The 17,966-nt window shown below is 46.5% G+C and overlaps 1 protein-coding gene and 1 long non-coding RNA gene across 2 annotated transcripts in view; one reads left to right on the top strand and one right to left on the bottom strand.

The window, feature by feature from the left end:
* Positions 1 to 17,966, bottom strand: part of LOC139050931 (uncharacterized) — an 86,416-nt gene that overhangs the window by 20,242 nt on the left and 48,208 nt on the right. The gene's annotated exons all lie outside the window — the stretch shown is intronic.
* Positions 11,716 to 13,820, top strand: LOC139050932 (uncharacterized). The gene is made up of 3 exons (XR_011509154.1): positions 11,716 to 11,798; positions 11,953 to 12,000; positions 13,184 to 13,820. It is a non-coding gene; the product is annotated as an uncharacterized lncRNA (long non-coding RNA).

Here is a 17,966-nt window from a genome sequence, read left to right on the forward strand (position 1 = left end):
GAGGTTTTTGACACACAGCTCAAATGAAGCAATCATGAGCTTTGACCAGTTCGAAGCGATGGTCTCCAAAGGGCCATGGCAAAAGTTCAAACGAGAAACACTACAAGAACCACATGCTTTTGTGCGGACTTGGCAGTAAAGCACGGCCTGACGTGGAAGAATGCTAGGTCTCTATATAGAAGGATGGCACCGAAACGCACAAGTTTCATGGAGCAAAATAATTTCTCTTTCTTTTCCTTCCTTTTGGAAGAAAACTTCACAGGGTTAGAACAAATGAGTCTTATTGCCTTTTTTGGGGCTCTCCAAACATTGCTCCAATCGCTACATTCAGGATTAGTTAGCCCTTTTCAGAAAGAAATGTTTAGAAATGTTTTTTTTTTTTCAGAAAGAAATGGCATATTTTATTGCCCGTTGTCTTGGTGCTCCGGTAATTGCGATTGTCTCGGATGCTTTGCGGTGCAAATGTGTTGACTCCTCCAAACTTGGCACTACAAAGTGCCATGCTCATACACAGAGGCAACAAGATACATTTATCAGCAGTTGAAAAGTTCCCGATGAGCGTTACAAAAAAAAAGGGGGGGGGGGAAGAAAAGGGGAACGGGGAGCAAGTAGGTGCAAGCATGCCAAGTATTACCATTTGAAACTCTGCTGAGAAAGAATATTTTTGCATGTCGGGAAGGGCACGACACGTGACAACAAATGGTTAAGGGGAGCTTTCATTTTGAACAGTTATGTGGAAGAAGACATCATGATATGCCTTTTAAACACGGTTGAAAGCGGTGGGAAATGCATACAGCGAGAGACTTTATTTGAAGGAAGGCAGAGTGGTCGGCCTGATCTAGTGTGCCTGGTACATAATAATGTATACATAAAATGGATACATATTTTTATATAGACAAATGTATGCATTTCGTACTATCATACATATGCATCTCTTATATATCAAAGAGATATACACTCTTAAATTCATTGGAGAGGAGGGGGTGCTTAGGTTAACCATTTATGTAGCAAAATCTTTTTTTTTTTTTGACATGGGCACTGGGACTGGTGGCAAATAAGAAACACAATGTGTGTGCAATGAAACATTTTGTGTTTCTTCCCGCAGTTTCGTGCAATATTTCTTTTTTTGCTACTTCAGATGAAACAGCTTTCAACACGATGGGGCTTGTTTTGAGTGAAATTCATGGAAACGAATGTGATCAACATGACTGTAGGCATGCTTGGAGTAGCCAGTTTTCTATCGCCCAGCATTCTCGATGTCGATGCAGCAAATATAAAGTCAGAGTGTGCGCACTTGTAGACAAACAATTACCCTGCACCACTAAAAAGAAAACAGCCTATCATCTACCGAGCAAACCGTTCACATTTGTGTCAGTTCCTTCAAGGACACATTGCGATGTCTTCAGCCGACCTGCGATTCATGTGAATGCAGCAGGGCTCACGTGGGCACCTGCTGTAAAATGTTTGGTCCAAGGCGTCACTTCTGTGCGAATGATGTCAGGCCATTTAGTTTATTATGTGTTCATACATTTTGCTACAATAACGCACAGACAAGAGTCCCGCAGAGACACTTCAGTGGACTTACAGAACACCCAGTGCAGATTGCCAAGCCCAGCTTCATTAAACCATTGAAAACTGGCACTGACATTTCAGTTGTCCCAATGGAGCTCAGAGACACTCCCATGGATTGCCTACCGTCACCTTCTAAGCTGCTGAAGGGATGCAAAATTAAAATACTGAAGCCAACAAACAGCATGGAAGTAGCTTGCACCTCTCTATAACTGCAAGCCATTGCAAGTAAGGCTGAGGCTTTGGCAGGAGTGTCAGCATCAACATGGAGACAAGCACAAGAAACATGTTGCTCAACTCATTGAAAGCCAGAAATTGTACTTTCGCATCAAATAATGAGTGGCTGCTCGGTATCGCGCAGTAAGTCGGTGCACAGCCTCGCTCTTATGTTAAATCCAACCAAGGTGTACACTTTCACAGGAACAGGTTCCACATCAGACCCGCTCATTTGAACTCCGTGCAAAGGACACCCAAAGACTACTGCAGCCAACCTGAAACTTCTGCCACCAATGACGAGTGTAAGTAAAAGCATCTACAGGAACCACGTAGACCAACCACCACACGCTATGGCCGGCAAATCGTCCCACCGTTGAGGTTCCGGTGCACTGTGCCAGCCCCAGTCGACTCTTCAACAGTGAAATGCAATGTGTGTTTGTGTTGACTGAACTTGGCTGGTCTCTCTCTCCCACACAAAAAAAAAGGGGGTGTTATGTATGAACGAATATTAGTGCCATTCATGTTTATCTTCGAGTTGGCTACACCTGACAACATTGCACTCGTCTGCCATGTCACCTACCTCAAGTAAGAAATTATGCAGCCACATCAGGTGGTGTTGGGTCGGCCAGCCACTCCTCAAGTGTGTGCAGTCTTTTTGGTAATGTCCCAAGTATAAATTGAACTCTCTGTTGACTTCCCAGAGAGTGCCAGAGCCTTTGGTTGTAGTGAGGTATCCCCTGCAGTGTGTGCACTTAAGGGCGCAGTCTTTTCTGGCTCTATAGTGCAGAATGTTTTATGTGGGTAGATAGTATGCTTGGGCTTGGTACCAAGTGGCAGCAGCCTCGCGTGTTGTAGGGCAAGGCGGAGCTGGGAGAGTAGTTTCTTGTTCGTGCCAGACGTCTCATATTTGAAGATATTCATTTTAATTCTGTGGAAGTGAGTGCGCCCGTCCACTGGAGCGGAGGTCCTGGAATATTTGCATGGGATAGTGCGTGTGCCTTTTCCTTTCCCTCGACGTTGCAGTGGCAAGGTACCCACTGAAAAGTGCTATGGCATACCGGGTTATTTGTCATGTACTTCCAATACAGCCCCTGTGATTAAAGAATATACGGATCCCACGCACTGCAGGAATTCATGCAAGTGAAGCTCTCAGCCACTGGTACAGTCACCGACTGAATTTTCGGACGCCTTATTTTCAAACATGCCTGATATTTCGGACGTCTTCGTGGCACCGCCACGAACCCCATAGAATCAATGTATAAGGTCATCTGAAGTTTCGGACACTCAAACCCCCCGCCGTCCAATTTCCCGGACTTTTTGACGCGACAGAAGGTCCTTTGGCTCCTCACACGGCGCCCTTGCGAAGGAAATCGACTTGCAGCCAAAGCATATTACCACTTTGGACCACAACTAGCCGAATCTAGCCGTCAACCACCGAGGTGTGGCCACGCTGGCTATGGTCATCGCTGCACTTCCGCCTCCGGCAGAGTTTCCGGAGCAGCGCCATTTCGTTTGTTTCCGCAGGCCACGTTTTGGCTAGCGTGGTGTGTGGTTGTGCTGCTGTGTCAAGTGTGCTCTGCGACGTTAGGCCTAGGTGCTTCGACGCTCGTCAGCGAACTCCACTGTCCGCAACTTGACGATTTCGCTTGCCTTTGATGGCCCCCACTCCCGTCTTCGTCGTCCTCGCCGATGGCATCGAAGCGTAGAAAGCAGTACCGTCGGCTAACGATGGAGAAGAAAGCAGCCATTATTAATCAAATCGTGAGCAGCCGATCGCAGGCTGACGTGAGCTAGGAGTTCGGCATTTCGAAGCAAACAGTTTCGGATGTCCTCAAGAACAAGCGTAAGGTCTTGGAAGCGGCCGAAAAATCATCCGCTGCCCAAAAAAAGAATGCAAGCCAAGGTGTTCATCCAAAGCTTGAGGAAGCTATCGTCGTGTGGCTTAATTCGGTGATATCAAAGCGGTTGCCGGTCTCGGGCTGCATCTTGAAAGAGAAAGCAGAAACTCTCGCAGTTCAAATGGACATTGAGGATTTTAAATTTAGTGATGGATGGTTGAGGAACGTTAAACATCAGAATGACCTCAAGTTCAAGATGTGCGGTGAGAGCGGCGCAGTCGACAGTGCAGTTGTTATTGAGCAGTACCGCAACGGAAAACTTCAGTCTTTGTTGCAGCAGTTCTCTGCCGACGTTTTCACTGCGACGAAACTGGTTAGTTTTTTTAAGATTTTGCCGGAAAGAATGCTCGCTTTTGCTGGTGACCCATGCATGCCATGGTGGCAAGCACGGTAAAAAACGGCTGACCGTTCTCGTTGGCAGCAACATGTCTGGCAGCGAGAAGCTTTCCTTGTTAGTAATCGGGAAGCCAAAGAGCCCGAGGTGCTTTAAAGGGTCAACACTGCCAGTGTTGTACGAAGCCAACAGAAAGGCATGGGTGACTCAGCAGTTGTTCGAAAGTTATGCCCGCAGGTTGGACAGGAAGGTTGAGCGTCAGAACAGACGTGTCGTGCTCTTCATCGACAAATGCGCCGGTCATGGTCAATAATTTGAAGACTGTCCAGCTGAAATTCATGCCACCCAACACGACTGCAGTCCTCCAACCAATGGACCAAAGCGTCGCCCGCAATCTGAAACTTTTGTGCCATTTGCGGGTGCTGAACCGCACGGTGCTGTGTGCGGAAAACGGCAAAGGCTACAACGTTGATCTTCGGTCTGTTGTTGGAATGCTTGCAGACGCATGGAAGGCAGTGAGGCAAGACACAATTTGCAACTGTTTTCGCCACACTGGCTTCATACTCGCCACAGAGGAACCAGACTTGCCTGAAAGCAACAACACGATTGACATGTGCCCGCCCAAGGATGATGTGATCAACGACCTCCGCTCTGCTGGGGTTTCCATACCCACGGAAATAACTTTTGAACAGTTTGCTGACGCTGACAATGAGCTCGACTTCTGCGCAGAACTGACTGATGAGGAAATAGTCCGTGAGGATGTGGGAGATTCAGAAGACTCCGATGTTGAAAATGAGGAGCCAATGCCTGCGCCGCCTACAAGCGCCGAGTTGCTGCGAGCACTATTGACTCCTTCATCGGTGCACAGTGCTGACATGATCCTTGCTCAGATCAAGGCAACTATGATCGCATGCAACTGGAACGCCGTCCAAACAACAATCAACAGGTTCTTCAAGCCACTGCAGCATTAAAACCGGCTGCCTGACAATGCACATGAACATAACCGGCAGTCGGCTGCATACAGAGTTTTGGAATGCCTTTTTTTATAGCCACTTCACTGATGCTTTGGCAGGGTTTTGGAAGCCTGGTACTTCGCCCTTTACCTCTAGATCCGAAAAAGAAAGAAAAAAGGTGCGTTTTTTTTGCATGCATTCATTTTTTCGGACTGCCTGAATGTTCGGACGTTTTCACGTTCCTTAGAGGGTATGAAAAATCGGTCGTTGACTGTAGTAACGTCTACGCTCTGCTGGCTTCAACCCCTGGTCTGTGCGGAAAATCGGCGGCACAGCCGGCTGGAAGGGGTGTTGATCGGTCCACTGTTGCTGGCACACAGGCCCACGTCTTGTTGTTCCTCAGGCTCCAGAACAAACGGCTTTGCCTCTCCCGGTATTGGAATGTCAAAGGGTGGGTCCGCTTCGTCCCTCGTCACTGTGCAGAAGGTCGATTCAGAAGCATTCCTCCACCCAAACCATGCAGCAAAAAAGTGAACCAGTTATATTAACAAGTTCCACAAGTTAATCTGTGACAGGTTAGTAGCATAACCACGATAAGCTTCAGCTGATGGTGGTACCTTCTACACAAATAAAGAGTCGGCTGAATTCAGATTTAGTCTTTGTTCTGCTAGCTTCAGCCCATGGACTGTGCGGAAAATCGGCAGCACAGCCGGCTAGAAGGGGTGTTGATCGGTCCACTGTTGCTGGCACACAGGCCCACGTCTTGTTGTTCCTCAGGCTCCAGAACAAACGGCTTTGCCTCTCCCGGTATTGGAATGTCAAAGGGTGGGTCCGCTTCGTCCCTCGTCACTGTGCAGAAGGTCGATTCAGAAGCATTCCTCCACCCAAACCATGCAGCAAAAAAGTGAACCAGTTATATTAACAAGTTCCACAAGTTAATCTGTGACAGGTCAGTAGCATAACCACGATAAGCTTCAGCTGATGGTGGTACCTTCTCCACAAATAAAGAGCCGGCTGGATTCAGATTCAGTCTTCGCTCTGCTGGCTCCAGCCCCTGGACTGTGCGGAAAATCCGCGGCACAGCCGGCTGGAAGGGTAGTTGATCGGTCCACTGTTGCTGGCACACGGGCCCACGTCTCCTTGTTCCTCAGGCTCCGGAACAAACGGTTTTGCCTCTCTCGGTACTGGAATGTCAAAGTGTGGGTCCACTTCATCCCTCGTCGCTGTGCAGAAGGTCGATTCAGAAGATTCAGAAGAAGGTGTCGCGCACTAGATAAGCGGCAGCTGCCTATTTGTTGACCTGTTATCATCCCGCAACTAATGCGAGGTTAATGTTTTTTATTTTTGTGGAAAATTTAATTCGGAAATGATCGCACCCTTGAATTTGCGTAAATTTTTTTTTACAAGAAAGTGCGATCATTATGCGAGTAAATACGGTATATCTATGTAGCCTTTTATGCATCAAGTTGGGCAGCTTTCCCACTAGGAAAGCTCAGCAGGCTGCTTGATTGTGTGTGCGAATGAGGATGCTGTTGGGTGTTGTTTTGGTGCTGTGATTTCTTCAGTTATCGCCACTATTTTAACAGCTGCTTGTGTTGGCAGACCTGTGTGCAGGCCTTGGGTATATGCATTGGCTGCGACGTTGCATGTCACCATAGAGTGTATGTAAGGTCCATACCCAGTCATGCGTCTGTGTGATACAGTTGCATCCAGGGGGTCATGTTGGATGTGTTTTGCACGTGCTTGTCTTCTTACTTGGTCTGCTTATGAATTACTGTTGCTCCCGCAACAGTAATTCACAAGCAGACCAAGTAAGAAGACAAGCGCGTGCAAAACAAATTGGCAGTAGGTGAATGTTATGAAGTGTTTGCCATTGTGGAGGAGGTGGCAGTATTATTTGAGACATGTTGTCTACAGGAAGTCCAAAATTTTTAAGCTATGTTTGACCTTGGTCGGATCATTTCAGTCTATTTATTTGGGATTCTGTGCGGATGTCGAAGCGTTTGCTAAGATTTGGAAGTAAGCCCATTTGTGACTTTCTGCATATATTAGAAGCCCTCGAGATTTCGGCGAGTTGTCCGTACAGGTTGTAGGGTTTCATGCGACGTGTTTTTGTGAGGTGAAGGTATGGCAGCTGGAATACTATGGTGGGTACTCTATATGCCGCAACTACACTGCATAGGTTAGAGCGTTTGCAAATTCCTTTCTTTTGCTGTATGATGCAGTATAGCAGTCATTTCAGTTGACGTTTGCGTAGATTTTTGCATCCAAGTGTCTACCTTGCCATAATCTTGGATGTGGAATCACAGAATGTAAATTTCTTTGCACCTTCGAATTGGTTTATTTTCCATTCGGAGATGGATGAGGATTCGGTAATGGTTAGCCGAGTGGCCTTTTTGGTTCTAACTATGATACATTCCAATTTTTCCGGTGAGCTGGAAAGACCAATTTGTTTGAGCTGGGAGGGTACAATGTAGATCGCGTGTTGTAGTGTTTATTCGATCTCACCTGGAGATCCTGTTTATGCCTAGAGTGTAGTAATGTCTGCTGCGTAAACGATATATCCTGTGTCGGGTATGTTTAGCAGTTGTGCTCTGGCCAAGGCCAAGGAGAAGAGAATCGGGGATCCCTGAGGGACTCCCCGCGTGAGATAACGCTTCTGATATTCTTCTCCATTTACCTTGACGCTTAACTGTGCGATCACAAAGGAAGTTGTGTATGTTCTGGATTTCTGTGGCACTACAACGGTGGCCATTCAGCAGCAGAGGAGTGGTGGCTTCTAAGCTCCGGAGTTGCCGGCAGCATCATTGCTGATCGCTGGCCACCGATATCATTGCTAGACCTTTTTCCTGTTCACTTCAAATCTGTACACTTCGAAACGAACCGCTGATGCTCCCAAGCAGCAATATTTTGTTACCGTAGTCACCACTTTACCCTCTCCTTGCAATAATTTCACATGCAGAAGAAAACATGCCCAATATATTCGCAGTGCTGGCAGCTGCAATGTGAGCAAGGCAGTCCCAGTTTGCTGTGCACTGTCAGTAGCCATGCATGCACTGCAGCTGAGCTTGACTTGGCATTCCAATGGCGCTGGATGTTTCACCGTATGTTTATATAAGAGTCGTATCCTGGCAGAAGGATATCCACCATGTTATTAACAAAGCAAACAGTTCCTTGGTTTTCTTCGGCGGAATTTCCACCTCGCTCCCGTTTCATTGAAAGTACTACTATATAAAACACTCGTGCGTTCTAAACTCGAATATGCTTTCTTGCACAAAATGTCAACGCCGCAAGCCTCATCCTTGCCGCCCTTCTGGACCAATGCAACCTTTGCCATGCCCTTCGCGGCCCTTTGACCGGGTTGGGATAGACCTCTACGGGCCTCTGCCATACACAGCTGCTGGCAATCGCTGGGTCATTGTAGCTGTAGACCACCTCACTAGGTATGCAGAAACGGCCGCTCTACCAGTCGCGACGGCTCGTGACGTCGCTTCCTTCCTGCTTCAACGCTTCGTTCTACGTCACGGCGCACCCCGCGAACTCCTGAGTGACCGAGGTCGCGTCTTTCTCGCCGACGTCATTCAAGAACTTCTTGCTGAATGCCGCGTCATTCATCGCTGTACCATTGCATATCACCCGCAAACAAACGGATTGACAGAGCGCTTTAACCGAACTCTTCGCGACATGCTTTCAATGTATGTCGCCTCCAACCACACTAACTGGGACCTCATCCTTCCCTCTGTCACGTACGCCTACAACACGGCACCCCAGTCAACGACGGGCTTTTCTCCCTTCTTTCTTCTATATGGCCACGAACCATCATTTCCCATCGATACTATTCTCCCTTACCGTCCCGACTTATCAGAGGGTACACCGGCTTCCGAAGCCGCCCGGTATGCAGAAGAATGTCGGCAACTAGCTCGCTCCCTTACAACGCAAGAACAAGCGCTACAGAAATTTCGTCATGACGACGGGCGCCCCCACCACCAGTTTTCGCCTGACGCTCTTGTGTGGTTGTGGGTGCCTCCTACTTCGACTCAAGGTGTCTCCTCCAAGTTCGTATCCCGATACCATGGACCTTACCGGGTTCTACGCCAAACTTCTCCTGTGAACTACGCTATCAAACCTCTGACGCCCCCTACGGACCTGCGCCGCCGAGGCCGCGAAATTGTGCACGTAGATCGGCTCAAGCCGTATCACGAGCCCTTCGTCCTCACCACGCCTTAGGCCTCCTGTGCGGCTCCGTCTTCAGCGAGGGGGGAAGTTGTAAGGAAGAAGAAGTGCACTGTGCCGAGCTCCGCAGCCGGATCGCCAGCGCTACTGAAGTGGGGCTCGGGCTAAACGCTGTTCCTGGTTTTGTACTGGCTAATCCTACGCTGTTGCGTCTTGTCCGCGTCATTCGTGTCGTCCACGTACAGCCGTGTCGGACTTCTTTGCCATAATGCCGGTGGGTTGGAGATCAGGGAGAGCTGGCGAGCAACTTCTTCCCGGACGAAAGCCTTGATTTGCGAGAGGACGGTGGCATCTGGAAAAGGAGAGGTCAAGCCGGACAACGATTCCTGATGGAGAACAGGACGGCGGGTGAGGACGCATTGACGGTGGAGCTAGTCATAGCTTTGGCACAGTTCAATAACTTGTGCAACAGTAGAGGGGCTCTTTGAAATGAGCATCTGAAACGCGTCTTCGTCGATACCCTTCATGATATGCTTGATTTTATTGCCCTCAGTCATGGATGCATTGACACGTTTACAGAGATCGATGACATCTTTGATGTAGCTGGTAAAGTTCTCACCAGGCTGCTGAGAGCACGCCTGCAGACGTTGTTCGGCACGAAGCTTTTGCACAGCAGGGCGGCCGAAGACCTCGCTGAACTTTGTCTTGAACACCGTCTAGCTTGGAACTTCGCTTTCGTGGTTCCGAAACCACAAGTGGGCAATCCCGGTGAGGTAGAAAGGGACGGTGGTCAATTTCGTGATGTCATCCCATTTGTTATTCCGACTGACGCGTTCGTATGATGAGAGCCAGTCATCAACGTCGTGGTCGTCAGTGCCGCTAAATATAGGAGGGTCCCGCTGGCGGAACGTGCCGGGGCATACGGTAGACTGGGGAGCAGGTGGTGGTAAGCTCATGGCGCTTTCGGTGGTCATGATGGCAGGGAGAGTCCGGCTGCGCAATTCCAGGATTGCAGGAGACCCAGCAAACCTCCACCAATTATGGCAAAGAAGTCCGACACGGCTGTACGTGGACGACACGAATGATGCGGACAAGACGCAACAGCGTAGGCTTAGCCAGTACAAAACCAGGAACAGCGTTTCGCCCGAGCCCCACTTCAGTAACGCTGGCGATCCGGCTGTGGAGCTCGGCACGGCGCACTTCTTCTTCCTTACAACTTCATCGATACGGGACCCGTACACTAGCTCGTGCGTTCAAAACTCGAGCACGCTTCATCGATATGGGACCCGTAGACTAGCTCGTTCACACAGTCCATAGAATCGGTTCAGAACCGCTGTTAGGTTTATCCTAACTACTATTGCTTAGCCAGGGTTTCTCGCATGAAGCAAAAACTTGAACTACCTCTCCTTTCTACTAGACGTCGAATTTCCCGCTTATGCCTGTTTCATAATATATGGTACACTAATAATAATACACTAATACACTAATAACATGCTACACTAATACATTACACTTTTTTCACCACGGAGCCATTTGTCACTCCGCATTGATTATCAAATGAAGGTTGGGGTGCCTCAGTGTAAAAGCAATGTATACCTCGAAGCCTTCATCCCAAAAACAAGTCAAGACTTCCTGCAAGAACAAGTCAAGAACTTCCTGCAATATCCTTCAGACATGAGCTGTGAAGAGGAATTGAGATGTGGAAAAAGAAAAAAAAATACAAAGTGCCTTGGCTTTTGACTACAGCAGTGAACAAGACACGACTGACAGCTCGGTGATGACCCAAACTACGCACTTCCTAGGCCGCCAACAGCGCCTCAAATGGTGACAAACATTGGTATGAAAGAAGCATTCTTAATTTGTTTGTGTACAAGTGCACACACATGAAATACGAATATTCACACTTCCCAAAAGCTGCCTCAAGGCAGAGATTGAGCAATGAGTTCAGAAACGTTAAGCACATCAACTGTTCGTTCTTGGGCAGCTACGTTGTGCTATAAACTGGGAGTCTACCATCTTAACCAAAGCTTAGCGTAGTATAAGCACTTGCAAGCACACGTCCCAGCACAAAGCTGTATGTGTGGACAGGTTAAAAGCATTGTATTAAAATTACTATTTCAGGTGGCTATGACCCTGCTACCCACGCATCATTCAAGATGCCTTGACAACACCAAAAAAAAAAACACACTCTGGAGGTATTGTACATCTTTTTCACTTCAACTTAAAAATGTAAAAAAAAATACTTTGACAGGGCAAAGCATGCCAAGTAGATGTTAATTTAGTTTCTAATGTGCTCTCAATATGAAGCATTATTGCTGCAAGAAAGTAAACATGACTTCCCCTATGTTAATGATTGTCTTCACTATAAGCACGATATTGCTCTTGATAAAGCAAGAAGCGAAAACTTGCGTATATGTTTCCTATCACAACATCACGAAGCGAATTTGACTCATTCCCCACATAGATGGACGCAACAGCTCAGTCGTGATATGTTAGTGCTGCTCATTCCTTTTTTTGTGTGTGATTGTGTGTTGAGCGTATGAATACATGCGGCCATTTTTGCCGAAATTTCAGGTGCATCTGCGAGTCCTAGGCCTCCGTTCAAAAGAGCTGATGGATCCGAAACCGAAAGTGTGCCATCGAGACTTCATGCTGGTGAATACCAATTTTTCTTTCACAATGGCTCTTTTATTGGACTTGTTAAAATATGCATTCGTACTTTCCAGGGCAGTCACCTTGCATGCTGCCAGAGTTATTTCTTTCTGGAGCTTGCAATGAGTAATTAATGCATGGTGTCACTCAATTTCAGGCCCATCTACCACTTCCTCAAGATTATGAACGGATCAGCAACTGCTTGGTATGGTGTCGACGTTTGTCCTCTCATGTTTGCTTTAAATGGCATGGTTGGAACATCTCGTCACACACCAGAATTTTGAGCAGTGTGACACAGCACACAGATAAGAGGCATAGGATTAAATGCCACCCGGGCTTGTTTAGTGTCCTGTGGCACTACTGTTCAACATTACGCTGTTAGTAATGAGCGGTTCCTTGCCAGCATGCTTCTTTACTTTTTAAATATGCATGGAATGCTAAAAGACGGAGCATGGTGGGCTTGAACATAACTAGCAAAGGGGATTATGAGGCACTGCTCAATTTCAGCAGTTTTGTATGAGCATCTCAGATATGTTGACATAACTGATCTTGATGGGAAAATATGGAGAGGGTAATGGAGAGGGTATTGTCCACCCTTAATACCCTTAAGGTTGTGCAACAGACGCACACACAGCTCTTGGCAGAACTTAAGACTAATGCTGAAGAAGCATGCCCAGAGAGCCAAAACCTTCCTGATCAGCTGCCATTTGCTGAACTCGGGTTTGACAAGGAAGCAAAGCTTCGAATAGTAGTGAAGCTGTTTGCCTTCATTTTCTTACTGTTTTCCACAAGATGAGGTGCAGCGCTTTTTTTTTCTCAGAGCGATATACGTATAACACGCGAATGATTTACTGATTATTGCCGATTTCATTTTGTGCCAGAAAAGACATGGTTGTCCAAGGTGGTGACACCATAAACCACAAGACTGCATGCATTTTAAAGAGCATGATGCTGTGGGATATCGCAAAACAGTTCAGTTGGTTGTTGCAAAAGGCAAAATGAAGTTTTGTGACCTGAATGTTTGTGAGCTACTGTGCAGTAAGTCTTCTGCTACAATATTATCACTTTCGCTGTCTGCACTGTCGCAGCTCATTTTCCTCGCACGCTTGATGATTGTTTTCTTATGCAGCCTGCCTGATAGAAAATATGAAGCAGAACCAGGAGGAGGCTACAGTAAAAAACATAGAAAAAGCAGCCATGTCTTGGTTCTGCCATGCCGCAGAACGGGCATGGAGGCAATGACTACTAATATTTACCAATATTATTATTTGGAGCGATCCGGATATTCAAGTTATTTGCGTAGACATGTTCTGCTGATTCAGACATGCAGCGCTGCCCGGTTTGCTCAAAGAGTGGTGTCTAATTTGTGGCCTTAAATCATTTTGCAGACGAAGAAGCCGAAGAAGTCCTGGCGGAAAGATTTTTGAGAAGTGGTGGAAGGGCTCCATTGATAAATCTGCAAGAGTTTGCAGCATTCATGCACGAGAGCGCATGGTGCAGAATTTCTTTAAGAACATTGCAAAAATTGGTGTCTGTTTACGATGGCATCATGGCCAGCCAGTTTGGGCTGACTTATAAACAGTCTCTGTACATATTTCGTACTGTGGACATGTGGCAGAAACAAGCGTAAGTTTCACGGAGACAGATAATTTCTCTTCTTTTCCTTCTTTTTTCATCAAAACCTGACACGGTTAGAACAATTGTATCCGATGCGTCTCTTTCTCTCCTTTGCGGCTCTCCAAACATCTTGCTCCAATCGCTACATTCTAGATTTGCCCTGGTGCCAAGGGCCAGATAAGGATTAGCCCTTTTCAGAAACAATATTGCCCGCTGTTTTGGCATTCTGGTCAAAACTATATGTGCATGTTGTACACCCTGCAGAAAGAGTATTTGTGTGAACATTCAAGAAGTCATTTTCTTGCACAAATCTTTCGTAATTCCTTATGCATCCAAGGATGTTTGCTTGTCCTCCAAGTGCAAAGTATATTCATCATCGACATTAAAGCTCTCTTCAGATTTACTGAACTAATGCAAGTTTTCTTTCTATAAGATGTACATAGAGAGATAATTGCTACCAGTGTCGGATGCCCTGCAGCGCAAAAAGCATGTGTTGACTGCTTCAAATTTGGCACTAAAAAGTGCTATGCTTATACACAGAGGCAGCAAAATGCAGTAGTTGAAAAGTTGCCGATGAGTGTTACAAAATATAGGGCAAGTATGTACAAGCATGCCAAGCATTACTATTTGAACATCTGCCAAGAAAGAATATTTTTGCATGTCTGGAAGGGCACGACACGCAACTACAAAGGGTCAAGGGGCATCTTTCATTTTCGACAGTTATGTGGAAGAAGTCGCCATGATATGCCTATTAAACATGGTTGAGAGCAGTGGCAAAGTGTTTATTTGACGGAAGGCAGAATGGTCATACTGGGCCAGTGTGCTCTAGCCTGGCACCATAATATCGTATACATAAAATACATATTTTCGTAGATAAATATATGCATCTCGTTCTATCATATGTATGCATCCCGTGCATATGCATCTAATACATACGAAAGCAAAACACAATTTAAATTCATTAGAGGGGCTTAGGTTAACCATTTACGCAGCAAAATATTTTTTTGACATGGGAACTGAGAGTGGTGGCACCTAAGAAAAAATACAATGTTTAATTACACACACATTGTGTTTCTTCCCGCAGTTTCGTGCAATATGTTTTCTTTTTTTATTACTTCAGATGAAACAGCTTTCAACACGATGGGCCTTGCTTCAAGTGAAATTGATGGAAATTAATGTGATCAACCTGACTGTAGACATGCTTGGAGTAGCCAGTGTCCCATCACCCAGCATTCTCAATGCCGTATTTTAAGGGGAATTGTTTGAGGGCAGAATTTAAGCGCCAAAATTAAATTCAGAGGCACTACTCTGAAGTCTTAATGTGCACCGTTGTAGACATAAACTCAGTTCTTTCAAGAAGACATTGCGGCATGTTCAGCTGACCAGCAAATCATGCGATGCATGCAGTGGGGATGCTCACGTGGGCATCTGGCGTAAAATGCTTACTCTCCAAGCTGCCATTTCCAAATGATGTCAGGGCGCTCAGTTTATTATTCGTTCATATATTTCGTCACAATGAATAAAGCAGCGGAACCCTTGATGAATTCTTACAGTAATAAAAGCAGAAAAGATGAAAATAGAAGTAAATAATGAAAATCTAGTGAGAAAAAGCAATGCAAAGAAAAAAGGTACACTAACCACCTGAGCAAAATTGCATTAAAATGAGGTTAATCAGAGAGCCAGTAATTCTTTAGTTCATCCTGAAATGAACATAGAGTAGAGGATGATGTAACATTCTGAATGTGAAGTGCAGCAAAAGAGGATGTCATTTTTCTGTAATTAGTGTGACATAAAGGTAACACAATTACCTTGATGCAAACGTTGCATTATTAGGATTAACAAGGAGTTCAAAACATATGAAGTCATATGGAACTTTTTTAGTAACCAGTTCTAGAATCCGATTAGCACGTAATTTTCGAGGCATTAGAGGAAAAATGGCTTCGGCCTATAATGCGAATGGCCTGATGTTGTGCTGAATACAGGAAAGATGCCAGTGAAAGTGTTACGCCAGGAAGCAATAACATAAATGATACGACTATGAACAAAAACGAAGAATAATAACAGTGCTTCTTTGGAAAAAGTGCACGATTCCAGTAGTACTCTTATGCTAAATGGTGTTTTTTTGTTTTTATTCAATGCAATGTGATGGCCACTGAGAGTCATTGCCTGAGAGCAAGTTAATGATCTCTGCAATGACCAAAATACTATAAATGTTATGCCCTGTTTGATCTAAACTCAGGGTGCAGCACAGACTTGTAAAACTGCAACAGAAGCACTTGTGGGCAGTTCGCAGTGCTATATCTGCCAAGTGGCTTGGTGACTGAATGATTTCCCATGGGAACACTGAACAATTATTGCCTTATGTGCTCTTGCACCCCACTATTTCATGACACTCGCGCTCATATAAAGACATGCTGATAAATATTAGAAGAGTTTTCAGAAGAAATGCAATCTACATGTGTGAACACCCTGCCGCTGGCTCCCTAAAAGAAAATTCCTTTCTGGAGAATAATGTGACGTATTTCAGTTGCTCATCTGTATGAAAAGATGAATAGACGATGCTTCTTTGTTTCTACATTCTATACATCCCATAAATTCTTCGTGTTCTACAATGCAAAAAATCTCTTGAAGTTGTATATCGTGTCCCGTTCACTCTTGGCCCTTATCTCAAGTGTGTTTAGCATTGGTGAAATGTGTCTAAATTCTGGAACATGTGGCGACTAGCCCGAGTAAACAAGGGGTCTTGTTCTTCATAACTCTCTTAAGCTTGCAGCGACTCCAACTACCTGCCTGCTCCGATGGTTGTTAACGGATGCATCACGCTGCAGTTGCGGGAACCGAGGAGGACCGCTCAAGAAATTATGTACCATAAGTCTGGAGGCCTTGCTGGGGTAACCTTCGATGGATATGTGTCCGCATTAGCGGACATTGAAGCGGCCAACCGCTACGCTGCCTTATTCGATACTCCATTTGGGATAAAAATCTGCCCCGACGATCTTGAAGATTTGTTGCTTGGTGTCGTGCCCTAAAGGCACGACACCAAGCACCAAGCAATCGGAAAGGTAAAAGCCTCTTAATCTTGCAGCGACTCCAACTACCTCCCTCCTCAGATGGTCGTGAGCGGCTGCATAGCACTGCAAATGCGCGAGCCGAGGACTGCTCAGGAAATGATTTACCAAAAGTCGGGAGGCAATGCTGGGGTGAGCTTCGATGAATACGTCTCGGCGTTAGTGGACATCGAAGCGGCCAACCGCTACGCAGCATTATTCAATACTCCATTTGGGATAAAAATCTGCCCCGACGATCTTGAAGATTTGTTGCTTGGTGTCGTGCCCTAAAGGCACGACACCTAGCACCACCATCAGGCACCACCACCAAGCAACAAGAAATGTAAAAGTCTCTCAATCTTGCAGCGACTCCAACTACCTCCCTTCTCAGATGGTCGTGAGCGGCTGCATAGCACTGCAAATGCGCGAGCCGAGGACTGCTAAGGATATCATTTACCAAAAGTCGGGAGGCAATGCTGGAGTGAGCTTCGATGCATACGTCTCGGTATTAGTGGACATCGAAGCGGCCAACTGCTATGCGGCGTTGTTTGATACTCAATTTGGCATAAAAATCTGCCCCGACGATCTTGAAGACTTGTTGCTTGGTGTCGTGCCCTAAAGGCACGAAACCAAGCACCACCACCAGGCACCACCACCAAGCACCAAGCAAGAAGAAAGGTAAAAGCCTCCTAATCTTGCAGCGAGTCCAACTACCTCCCTCCTCAGATGGTCGTGAGCGGCTGCATAGCACTGCAAATGCGCGAGCCGAGGACTGCTCAGGTAATCATTTACCAAAAGTCGGGAGGCAATGCCGGGGTGAGCTTCGATGGATATGTCTCGGCATTAGTGGATATCGAAGCGGCCAACCGCTACGCGGCATTATTCCATACTGCATTTGGGATTAAGGTCTGCCCCGACAATCTTGAAGATTTGTTGCTTGGTGTCGTGCCCTAAAGGCACGAAACCAAGCACCACCACCAAGCACCAAGCAAAAAGAAAGGTAAAAGCCTCTTAATCTTGCAGCGACTCCAACTACCTCCCTCCTCAGATGGTTGTGAGCGGCTGCATTGCACTGCAAATGCGCGTGCCGAGGACTGCTCAGGTAATCATTTACCAAAAGTCGGGAGGCAATGCCGGGGTGAGCTTCGATGCATACGTCTCGGCGTTAGTGGACATCGAAGCGGCCAACCGCTATGCGGCATTATTCGATACTCCATTTGGCACAAAAATCTGCCCCGACGATCTTGAAGATTTGTTGCTAATTGTCGAGCCCTAAAGGCACGAAACCAGGCACCAGCACCAAGCACCAAGCAACAAGAAAGGTAAAAGCCTCTTAATCTTGCAGCGACTCCAACCTCCCTCCTCAGATGGTCGTGAGCGGCTGCATAGCACTGCAAATGCGCGAGCCGAGAAGGACTGCTCAGGCAATCATTTAACAAAAGTCGGGAGGCAATGCTGGGGTGAGCTTCGATGCATACGTCTCGGCATTAGTGGACATCGAAGCGGC

Source organism: Dermacentor albipictus, chromosome 10, assembly GCF_038994185.2.
Source record: "Dermacentor albipictus isolate Rhodes 1998 colony chromosome 10, USDA_Dalb.pri_finalv2, whole genome shotgun sequence".
Lineage (NCBI taxonomy): Eukaryota > Metazoa > Arthropoda > Arachnida > Ixodida > Ixodidae > Dermacentor > Dermacentor albipictus.